The following is an 11,080-nucleotide window of genomic DNA, read 5'->3' as shown; positions in this document are numbered from 1 at the left end:
GGTGTCTGCAGATGCCAGAACAGGGTGTCAGATGCCTTGGAAATGGAGTTACAGGGAATTGTGAGCCAGCATGTGTGCGCTGGGAACCAAACTCACGTCTTCTGCAAGAGCAGCCAGTGCTCTTAACCACTTAGCCATCACTTTCTTGATAGCTGATAGAAGCTGTCCCCCCCTCCTCCAATACTCCTGTACCCTGGTGCCAACACATTTTTCCGTGACACACATCACACTTTCTAATACTCTGCAATGCATATTTATTAATCCTGTCCCCCATATCCCTAGGCCAATGACAACTTGGGACTATAACTTTCCCTTCCTGCCTCTGTGACCCTACACATAGGCTATGTGGGGCTGGCTCCCATGGTGTGGAACTGCCCCGTCAACAAAACGGAAGATAAGTTCTAGCATGGCCTGACTCCTGTGCATTTTGCACACTGCCCCCTCCACAGTGTGGAAGGAGATGACGACACATACTAGGCACCCCAGAAACAGATCTTACATGAGAACATGCATTTTTATAGACATTAGCTCATCCCTTCCCTCCATGTTTTGTTTCTGGATTCTGAGACCCACGGTCTCATGTGTTGAACTGAGACCCCAGGTGGCAGTATCTTGAAAGCGCTCTCTCGAGCCGTGAGGAGGTGGGACCTAGCTAGAGCTGATGGGTCACTGAGTATGTGCTTTTGAAGATTCTCCTGGATCTAAAGTCCTTCCCTCTCCCTCTACTTCCTGCCCATCATGATATCAATAGGCTCCTGTGCCACACCACATGCTCCTGCCACTGTGGAGTGTGGAGTCCCATGCCACCATGAGCCCAGAATCACTGGAGTCCATCGGAGAACTGTTGCCTAAGATTATATAAAAGTGGGAGTCAAAGCAAACATGTCCTCCCTTGGTCTGTTTCCATCCGGTGATCTGTCCCAGGGAGGAGAAAACCAGGACCTTCCTCAGAGAACAGTTTGTATTCTGTCCTCTGTACTATCTCAGAGAACGGAATAAAATGGCGCTCTCTGGCCATGTGCATTGTGGGTACTCTAGTCTCGTCATTCATGTCTTCTTCTTGGGCCATGTCTGTTACCACTACCGTATTTACTTAAGGAGTTTGGGTGGGAGCACTTTAAATCTGGAGCGCTCATCCTCCTGTGGGTGCTCAGACATTTTGGAAAACTCAGCTTGCACAGCACCCCTCTGTGTCATTGGAAAACACAAGCAACCCACCAGACTACAAAAGTCTCTTTCTTTCCTGTTTCTAGAAAAAAATGCACGCAAGGTTATGTTCCCAAGATGTTGGAATTCCATTTATGTCTAACTCATCCATTATTGGCACAATCTATATTTCAGAAAGTAATTTATTGTTCCTCTGAAGGAAGTTCAATATTTGAAATCAGTCATCTCACAGTGAATGAAATAAAAATTTGAAGCTGATTTAACCTTTCTATTACCTGCAGCTGAGCCAAGGCAATTAAGACGCTTCTTTCAAATTAAAGTCGAACTGTGCTGTAATTGAATGGATTTCCTTCTAGGCTTCCCTTCCTATGACCTTACCTCAATGTCCCATTTCCTGTGGTGAGCAGTGGCTCTCAGCCCATTTCCTACAAGCCGCAGTGCTGTGGGCTCATGACCAGGAGAAGGTCCAATCCATGTGTCTCATTTGAACAAGGACAGGGTACCCGAGGCTAGCGTCTCTATAGTTGATGACGTTCACAGCCAGGATGAAAGTCTTGTTACCAGAGGATGGCCCAGCCCTCATGCCCACCCCAGCCCTCTACTAGGTGGGACACTTGGCAGGGGTTAAGCAAGAGTGCTCGGTAAAGAGCTATGCGCAGTCCCACATGATTCTTTCTGTAAAGTGAGGAACAGGGTGCTTCGTGGTTCAGAACACACCGAGTTGTGTGGTTTGATGGGCAGTGGGCTTTGTGTCCCCAAGTAGGGGACCATCAGACACATGGAGAGCAACATCTGTGCAAGCATAAAAATTCACCCTAGACCCGGGGATGAGGGAGGATAGAAAGGAAGCAGAAATATGAGGCTATGAGAAGTCGGGGGAGGGGGGCTTACCCAGGCATCTAGTTGAAGCCTCTCACAGAGCAGAGCAAGAATCCCAGCACAGGTGACCGTTTAAGGCCTTTCTCCTTCCCAGCTACAAATCCATAGTTCTCTAGGAATCTCACCAGGAGCCCCATTCACAGGAAAAGGACATGCACTAGGCCCCAAGTGCAACCCATGTGTCTCCTGCTTTCACCTTATCGAATCATAGCACTTCATCTGTCTTAGTTAGGGTTTCTATTGCTCTGAAGAGACACCATGACCACAGCAACTCTTATAAAGGAAAATGTTTTAATTGGGGCGGCTTACATTTCTGGAGGTTTAGTCCATTATCCTCATGGCAAGACATGGTGGCATGTAGGCAGACATGGTGCTGGAGAAGGAACTACATCTTGATCCCGCAGGCAACAGGAAGTGATCTGAGAGACACGGGGTACGGCTTGAGCATATCTGAGACCTCATAGCCCACCTCCACAGTGATACCCTTCCTCCAACAAGGCTACACCTGCTCCAATGAAGCCACACCTTCTAATAGTGCCGCTCTCTATGAGCTTATGGGGGCCAATTACATTCAAACTACCCAGCATCCAAGGCATCTCTAGAGCCACCTAGGGTATCTCTCTTTTCAAAAAGGAAGAGGAGAAGATAAGGAAGGGTTCTTAGCAATCATTTGAGATGGAACTGGAAAACTAACAAAAATGACTAAATCTAAGCCAGATGAGCATAGCTCTCCCTTGGGAAGCACATACCCCCTTATAGTATGTCTTCCTTTCTTCTGAGTGCCTCTCAAATATCTTTCACAAAATCTCCAATGCTGCCTCACTATTCCAGCTGGACCTGAAGTTCGTTACAGCCTGGAAGCCACAGATGCTGGTTTGACCCGAGTTGAGGTCCCAAGGAGTCTGGGGAAACTCCTCAGGCTGGTGAGGATGACAGTGTAGAGTCATGTCTGTTCCTTCACTCCTGTTGATGGGGGAGGTGGGTATGTGTGGGGGGAACTGTCCATGATTAGGGCTAGATTGGAAGTGATGCTATTCCTGTGGATGGGTGAACACCTGTGGGATATGAGGGGGTCCACCTGGGATGCCACTTGGAAGGACCTCATTGGGTGACTCCCTAAATGCTAGTGGGATGCACCCGCAGTCTTTGAGACACCACAGTGCTCCACCAGATGCATGGGGTGACTGCAATGGAGAGAATAGCTTTCATGAACATAGCCAGAGACAACTGTGACTCCTTTGCCCAGATGGCTGCTCCCACAACTCTGCCCCTGCCTTCACGGTGCCTCCCGCTCCGTGGTGCGGTTTCCCTCCTCAGCACGCTGGCCCACCTGCCTGTCTTAGTTTCGTTTTCTTGTGCTGTGCTAAGGTACTCTGATAAAAGCAAGTTAAGTAAAAAAAAGGAGCTTATGTGGCTCACCGTTCAAGGGTGCATCCTATCGTGGTGAGAAAGATATGGCAGTAGTCAGGGAAACCGTGATGGCAGATGTAGCAGGATGGCTGGTCACGTGGCATCCACACTCAGGAAGCAGAAAGTGATGAACATTTGCTACTATTCAGTTCCTTCCTTCTACTTAAATGGGAATGGTGCCGCTCACAGTGGGCAAGTCTTCCCACTTCAATGAACATAATCAAGATAGTTCCCCACAGACATGCCTAGCATTCTGTCTTCCAGATGATTCAAGCTGACAACACTAAACAATACACAAGCCCAAGTCTTTTCTTTAAGAAGAGTCTGGGGCACAGGGTTTCCAGCCTTGGGAGGGCACTGGGCTGGGCTGACTTCTGATCCTCCATCTTGATGGTCCATTCCGGGTTGCTTTATCTTATGGTTGATATCATCTCCGGTTTAGTGGAACGTAGGCTTCTCTGTCTAGCAGGGCCATCATTTAAAACTTGAATATTTCTAGAATAGAAAATGTGATTACTTCTACACTGGGAAAATGCAATCACTTCTACACTGGACAGTCATTATATTTTATATTAATAAATAGAATTCAACCACAGACCTAATTAATTCCTCTTAGATTCTTAGTGTTGTCTGCCAAGGGCTGCAAGCCAATGACCTGTCCCTTTTTGTAGCTCCATGATGAGTCCAAGCTTAGAGCTATCACAGTGATGTTAATGCCAAGGATGAATCTGACCTTAAAGAAATCAGGACAAACAAAAGGGGAATGCTTTCACCATTGGTTGTTGTTGTTTTGACAGCCCATCTGTCACTCCAAGTCTTAATTTTCCTTTCAGAGTTCAGGGTGCAAGCTATTTAGAATCCATCTGATGAAAACTAAACAATTCTGAACCATCATGTTGATCAGGAAGAGAGACAAGGCACACGGCTTGTGGCCCAGCATCCTGGAGTTGAATGAGTGACAACAGGGTACCGGGGCTGGGGGATGTCTTAGTCTATTTCCTGTTGCTAGAGCAGTTACCCAAATCCAGGTCATTTTTTAAGTGAAAGTTTTTCTTATTCATGGCTCTTAGGCTGGGGAAGTTGATGAGAATGATACTCAAATCTTCTGGGCATGAGCCACGCACGGGGTTTCCTGGTGCGTACTCACACTGCAGAGAGCATGGCATAAAAAGAAAAAATAAGAGTGCCAGCTCAGATCCCTCCAGTCTTGCAGGCTTTTTTTTCTTCAAGATAGGATTTCTCTGTGTAGCACTGGCTGTCCCAGAACTAGCTCTGTAGACTAGGTTAGCCTCGAACTCACAGAGATCTGCCTGCCTCTGCCTCCCGAGTGCTGGGATTAAAGGTGTGCACCACCACCGCCCCCTGTCTTGCAATGTTATTAACACAGACCTCTGTGACCTACTCTGACCCTCACTGCTCCCCAGAGGCCCTTCCCTCACAGTTCAAGCTCTTGAACACATCGGAATGGGATTAAGTTTCCAGCACATGGATGTTTGGGGGGACATGCTATGTTTGGGATGCTCCTATTTCTTCCCGAAATGAAGCAAAAGTCTATGACATGGTCAGCTGAGTCACAGTGACGATGATTCAAGTTGGGACAGGGACCCTGGAGCCTGGCTGGTTCCCCATCAGCCGCTGTCCACCCTGACAGTGTCTCACAGTGGTTTCGGCTCACTCTTGAAGGTTGTCTTGTTCCCTGTTGTCCAAGTTAGGTTTCTGTTCTTGTGAGAAAATACCATGACTCAGTGCAACTTGAGGAAGACAGGGTTCATTTGGCTTACAGGTTGTCGTCTTTCGCTGAAGGGGCCCACTCGGGGACTCAAGTAGAGTGGGAAGCTGGAGGCAGGAGCTGAAGCAGAGGTCACAGACAGATGCTATGAGGAGTGCTGCTTACTGGCTTCCTCCTCTTGGCCTGCTCAGCCTGCTTTCTTTTGCAACCCATGACCACGGGGCGCACTGCCCTCCCACGTCAATCATCAAACACCCCAGAGACTGATCTGATGGAGGCGCTTCTTCAGTTTAGGATCTCTCTTCCCAAATGACTCTAGCTTGTGTCAAGTTGACAACAAAACAAAACAAAAACAAAAAACAATATTAATAGCAACAACAACAACAACAAAAATCAAACCTAGCCCACAAGCCCCGCCCCCCCCCACTCTGCCACTCCTGTGTCCCTCCCCCCAGGGCTCTCTGTAGACATTCCCAGCACTGGTTCCCATCTCTTTCCCTCTCTATTGGCAGCCAGCCAGAATAATCACTGACGGGATCCTGGTCGTGCTAACTTGCTGGACAAAACCTACTTCTCAACAGCCCCAGAGTGGACAGATGCTGTCCACCCACACCCTTGCCTCATGTTCCCCGAGGCACTCCTGGAGCTGGGGCACTCAGTGGATGGACTATAGTAGAAGTTTCCTTTCATCTGTTTGGGCTCAGCCTCCTTCTGAGATGTGGCTGCCAATAATAGCAGGTGGGAGGGAGATGTTTTCTTTTGATGTGGCTTTTTTTTTTTTAATTTTTTTTATTTTTAAGCCTACAGCACCCGGTATTCCCAGGCGGTCTCCCATCCAAGTACTAACCAGGCCCGACCCTGCTTAGCTTCCGAGATCAGACGAGATCGGGGGCGTTCAGGGTGGTATGGCTGTAGACTATTGACGTGGCTTCTTGGGGGAAGAGAAATGGTCAGTGAGGACTTTCTTGGTGTGTGATTGGGTGTGGGTCTGAGAGCTAAATGGAAGCAGGGCTGGATGGTCTTGGAGGCCCAGAGGGAATGCCATGCCTCTGCTTCCCACCGAAGTCTCAGAGACCCAGAAATGACATGTCGCAGAGGTCTTCCTGTCTTGCCGCTTGGATGTGTTTTCTCGTCTTGTGTTTCCCTGTCTCCTCTTTTCTCTTCTTTCCTTCCCCAAAGATGGCGTTCCTCCTTTCTTCCTGCAGCCCACCACTGCAGCACCTCCTACCCATGCCCCTGCCTGATACCCTGCACAGAGTGACAGTGGGATCTCTCTCTTACTTCTCAACACAGGAGGACCCTGGAGCCATGGGAGCTACAGGGTCTTACCACATGACAGCATCCCTTGACCCAATCCTTCAGGGACACGGCTTGATAAAGGCAGTGTAGTGGTTTGAATGAAAGTGGCCCCCATTGACTCAGGGAATGGCACTATTAGGAGGTGTGGCCTTGCTGGAGTGGGTGTGGCTTTGTTGGAGGAAGTGCGTCACTGGGGATGGGCTTTGAGGTTTCAGAAGCTCAGGCCAGGCCCAATGTCACTCACTCTTTCTGCTGCCTGCCGATTCAGATGTAGAACTCCCGTCTACCTCTCCAGCACCACGTCTGCCTGTACACCACCATGCTTTCTGCCGTGATGATAATGGACTGAACCTCTGCACTGTAAGGCAGCCCCAAATGAAACGTTTTCCTTTATAAGAGCTGCTGTGGCCATGGTGCCTCTTCACAGCAATAGAAACCCCAACTAAGACAGGCCCAGTCTGTCTAGAGTCCACAAGGCAAGGAAATGGGGGTAGCCTGGAGGACCTTGTGCCTCCTGCCCCGGGGAGCAGTCCACAGCCCTCATTATACACAGTTCTCCGAGCGTGCAGCAGAGTCAACCTCAGACACCTGAGCCACAGAAATAATGAAGAGATAAGCACAAGGGAATGAGATAACTTCTTCAGTTGGCACCTGGTCACTCGGATTCGGTCTGAGCATCGGTGACTTCCTCTTGTGTGTACAGTGCCTCATCAGAAAGGTTGTCACATTCTCCTAGTCTTTTCTTTCTCTCTTTCCCCCACAGGGCTTTGCCTTCAGCAGTTTTCTGGCTGGTTGAACTATATAGAACATAACTATTTTTGTGAATTAGAAATACCGTCTAAGAAACATGGAGCCCTGTGAGATGGGGAGGGAGAAGAAACTCCAGTTGTCTGAAGAGTCTAAGTGTGGGGGTCACTTGATATGTAGCAGTCGCTGACACACACACACACACACACACACACACACACACACACACACACACACACTTTTCTTGGTGGCCTCTGAAATGACTTCAGACCCAGATCACCCCGGGTCTAAGCCCTGGTGTCCCACTCCCCCTTTGTCAGACTTTCGCCACCCTGAAGGGACAAACCAAGAGGGACACGAAGCCTCCTCCTGCCAGGGATTCATGCGCAGCCCAATTCCTGCTGACGCTGCACTCGGGCCTAATTTGTCTCAAACCGAAACCCTGGATAATTTGTGGGCCACCTTCCCTTTAAACCACGTCGCAGGCAGCCGCTGTCATCGGCGGCTGACTTGGGCTTTTATAAATGAACTGAGTTATAAATCAACCAGTCTGATTCTTAAGTACACCGGGGTAATTTATGGATGTTATGGAGGGCGGCAACATCTCCTCCGACGCTCATGATTAAAGATGATGCTAGCCCTGAGTGGGAGGCCATCCCTCATGCCATCCTGCCGGCTCCCGCTACGCCCATTTCCGTGCAGTCTCGTCTCCCTGCTTCGCTGTGGCGGGCAGCGAGAACTACCCTCCAATGATATGAGTCCCCCCGAATGTTCTGCACTCCTGGGTCAGCCATTTCATGGCGGCTATCAGGGGCTCCACGGCCCTTTCATGCGTAGGGCCTCACGTGACCCAGGGCCAGGCTTCTTCCGGGCAGAGCAATTCCTCCCAGCCCTGTCATTGGGGAGCAGAGCAGAAGTGGATTTTTTTCCTGGCTTTGTTTTCTGTTTGTTCTGAGATGGGCTCTCACGCTATAACCCTGACTGTTCTGAAACTCAACATATAGCCCAGGCTGGCCTCAAACTCACAGAGATCCACCTGCTTCTGCCTCTCGAGTGCTGGGATTAAAGGAGTGCACCGCCATGCCTGGTATCTTTTTATGTTTGCCCCTCACACCCCTTCCCAAGGGCTCCATGCCCTAAGGACTGAGCTTTAGTATTGACACCCTTTGTGCTGTGTTTTGGCTACACTTGGCTCAGAGGACCCTCTGGCAGGAGACAGAGGGTGGGAAGAGAGATACTGTGGGATCTATGCCACAGGCTCCGCTTCTGCAGGGATGCCTTGCATGGACCACATCCTTCTAGAGCAGTGCTTCTCAGCCTTCCTAATGCGCCATCCTTTAACACAGTTCCTCATGTTGTGGTGACGCCCTCAACCATAAAGCAATTTGTGTTGCTACTTCATAGCTGTAATTTTGTTACTGTTATGAATCATAATGTAAATACTTGTATTTTCCCATGGTCTCAGGTAAACCCCATGAAAAGGTCATTCAACCCCCCTCAAAGGGGTCATTGCCCACAGGTTGAGAACCACTGTTCTACAGGCTCTCCCAGGCTCTAGGCTCTCTCCAGCTCTCTTAGGGCAGGCTCTGCCACCCTTGTAGTTTTGGTATGATGCCAGGCTTCAGTGTGGCTATCCTGACTCCTGCTAGCTGTAGCCATTATGTCTCCAACTCTGTCAATGGTCCCTCTCTTCTATTCGTCTTCTCCATCAGTGGTCCCTTCCCTCCATTCTCCTCCTCCATCAGTGGTCTCTCCACTCCATTCTCCTCCATCAGTGGTCCCTTCCCTCCATTCTCCTCCATCAGTGGTCCCTTCCCTCCATTCTCCTCCTCCATCAGTGGTCCCTTCCCTCCATTCTCCTCCTCCATCAGTGGTCCCTTCCCTCCATTCTCCTCCATCAGTGGTCCCTTCCCTCCATTCTCCTCCTCCATCAGTGGTCCCTCCCCTCCATTCTCGTCCTCCATCAGTGGTCCCTCCCCTCCATTCAACTCCTCTGTCTGTGGTCCCTTCCTGTCAGGTGCCCCATGGAGGGGAAAAGCAGAATATGAGGTCCTCAATGAGTCTGGCTACTAGAGGGAAGCAGGGCACAATTTCTGCATGTCTGTGAAGTCCACAGCCAGGGCAGGGCTGAAGATACTGGAGAACTGTCCTCCAGTGCCATTGTCATTCACACCAAGGACTCCCCGGTCCACTGGGAGGAAAGTGGAGGTTGAATTCATCTCTGAAAAAGCTGGAAGGAATGCCAACTAACATTCACCCCATCTCTGCACCATATATATAAAGCTGACACCCTCTTCACAGACTGCCTGATTTCTCCCTTGGAACCCCATCCCAGAGTGTGACCCTCATCCCCATCTCTGCCCAAGGTCTGCTCTTGTCTCTCATCACGGACCTGTCTGCCTGAGCTCCGCAGACAGGCTTCATCTCTACAACGGGCAGGTTTCTTTCAGCCACTTCTGAGTGGTCCCCTGGTGAGGGCTAGTGCCACACCTGCTTCCATCCCTGGACCCAGAGCAGCACTGGGTAGACTTTGGGAAATGAGTTCTTGTTTGCTTGAATGAATGAGTCATCCTTAGACTGATTTTAGCTTCACTCAGATTCATCCTCTGCTTCTATCCGTTCTGGGGCCATGCTTCAGGGTGCTGCTTGGGCGCTCTAACATATTTGTTGTTTGTTTGTTTATTGTGTGTGCACACACTCATGTGTATGTGTGCATATGCATGACTGTCTTATGTAGAGGCCATAGGTCAATGTCCTTTCTTCCTCTCTAGCTGCCTACTTTATTCTTTGAGATGCTCTCTCATAAGTGTCCCCATTCAGTTAGACCAGCAGTTCTAAACCGGTGGACCACAACCCCATTGGGGGTCGCATATGAGATATCCTGCATATCAGATATTTACATTACGATTCATAATAGTAGCAAAATTACAGTTATGAAGTAGCAACAAAATAATGTTATGGTTGGGGGTCACCACGATATGAGGGACTGTATTAAAGGGTGGCAGCATTAGGAAGGTTGGGTGTCACTGAGCTAGATTGACCGGCCTGTGAGCTCCCAGGGTCCTCCGGTCTCTGCCTCCCGGAAGCCAGGATTACAGGTACACATCAGCATCCCAGCACACCTGGCTTTTTACATAGTGCCAGGGATCATCCTCAGGTCCTCGTGTTTGCACAGCCAGTAGTTAACCAACTGAGCCATCTCTGCAGCTCCCCACTTGGAGAACTGAAGCAGAATTCTATTCTTTTTGTGATCATGCAGCAGCTCCAGTCTTTCTCGGTTCACTTCCCTGTTAACTTGACACAGCCCAGAGTCTCAGTTGGGGGATTGCTGGGATAAGATTGGCCTGTGGGCATGTGTGTTGAGGATTTTCTTGATTACTAAGTGATGGAAGAGGGCACAGTCTCTTGTGGGCAATACCATCCCTGAGCAGGGGGGTTTGGGCTGTCAGGAAAGCAAGCCGAACTGAAACTGGGGAACAAGGCAGTAAGCAGTGTTCCTCCATGGCCTCTGTTTTGGTTCCTGCCTTGAGTTTTGCCCTAACTTTTCTCAGTGATGGACTGTGACCTGAAAGTGTGAGCTTAAAAAAAACAAAAACAAACAAACAAACAACAACAAAACCCTTTCCTGCTCACATTGGTTTGAGCCATTGTATTTTATTTCCAATAACAAGAAAGCCAACTAGAATACCATCCCACTATGGGGGACGTGCCTAAATGACACTGAGTTGGGAGTCCATACATCTTCACTTGGCAACAACTGGTAAGATCATTCATGCTATAGAGAACCACCGAAGGGCCAAACTGCATGTCAGGGGTTATTTGACTTGCTGATGAAGTTCTGTGCTTTCC

At 49.4% G+C, this 11,080-nt stretch overlaps 1 non-coding gene across 1 annotated transcript; it reads right to left on the bottom strand.

Moving 5' to 3' along the window:
- Positions 1–5,983: 5,983 nt before the first annotated feature.
- Positions 5,984–6,102, bottom strand: LOC114693715. The gene has a single exon (XR_003734587.1). It is a non-coding gene; the product is annotated as a 5S ribosomal RNA (ribosomal RNA).
- Between the last annotated feature and the right edge of the window lie 4,978 nt (positions 6,103–11,080).

The sequence above is a fragment of the Peromyscus leucopus genome, chromosome 23 (genome assembly GCF_004664715.2).
Source record: "Peromyscus leucopus breed LL Stock chromosome 23, UCI_PerLeu_2.1, whole genome shotgun sequence".
Taxonomy (NCBI): Eukaryota; Metazoa; Chordata; class Mammalia; order Rodentia; family Cricetidae; genus Peromyscus; species Peromyscus leucopus.
This window is presented reverse-complemented; position numbering and strand designations above follow the sequence as displayed.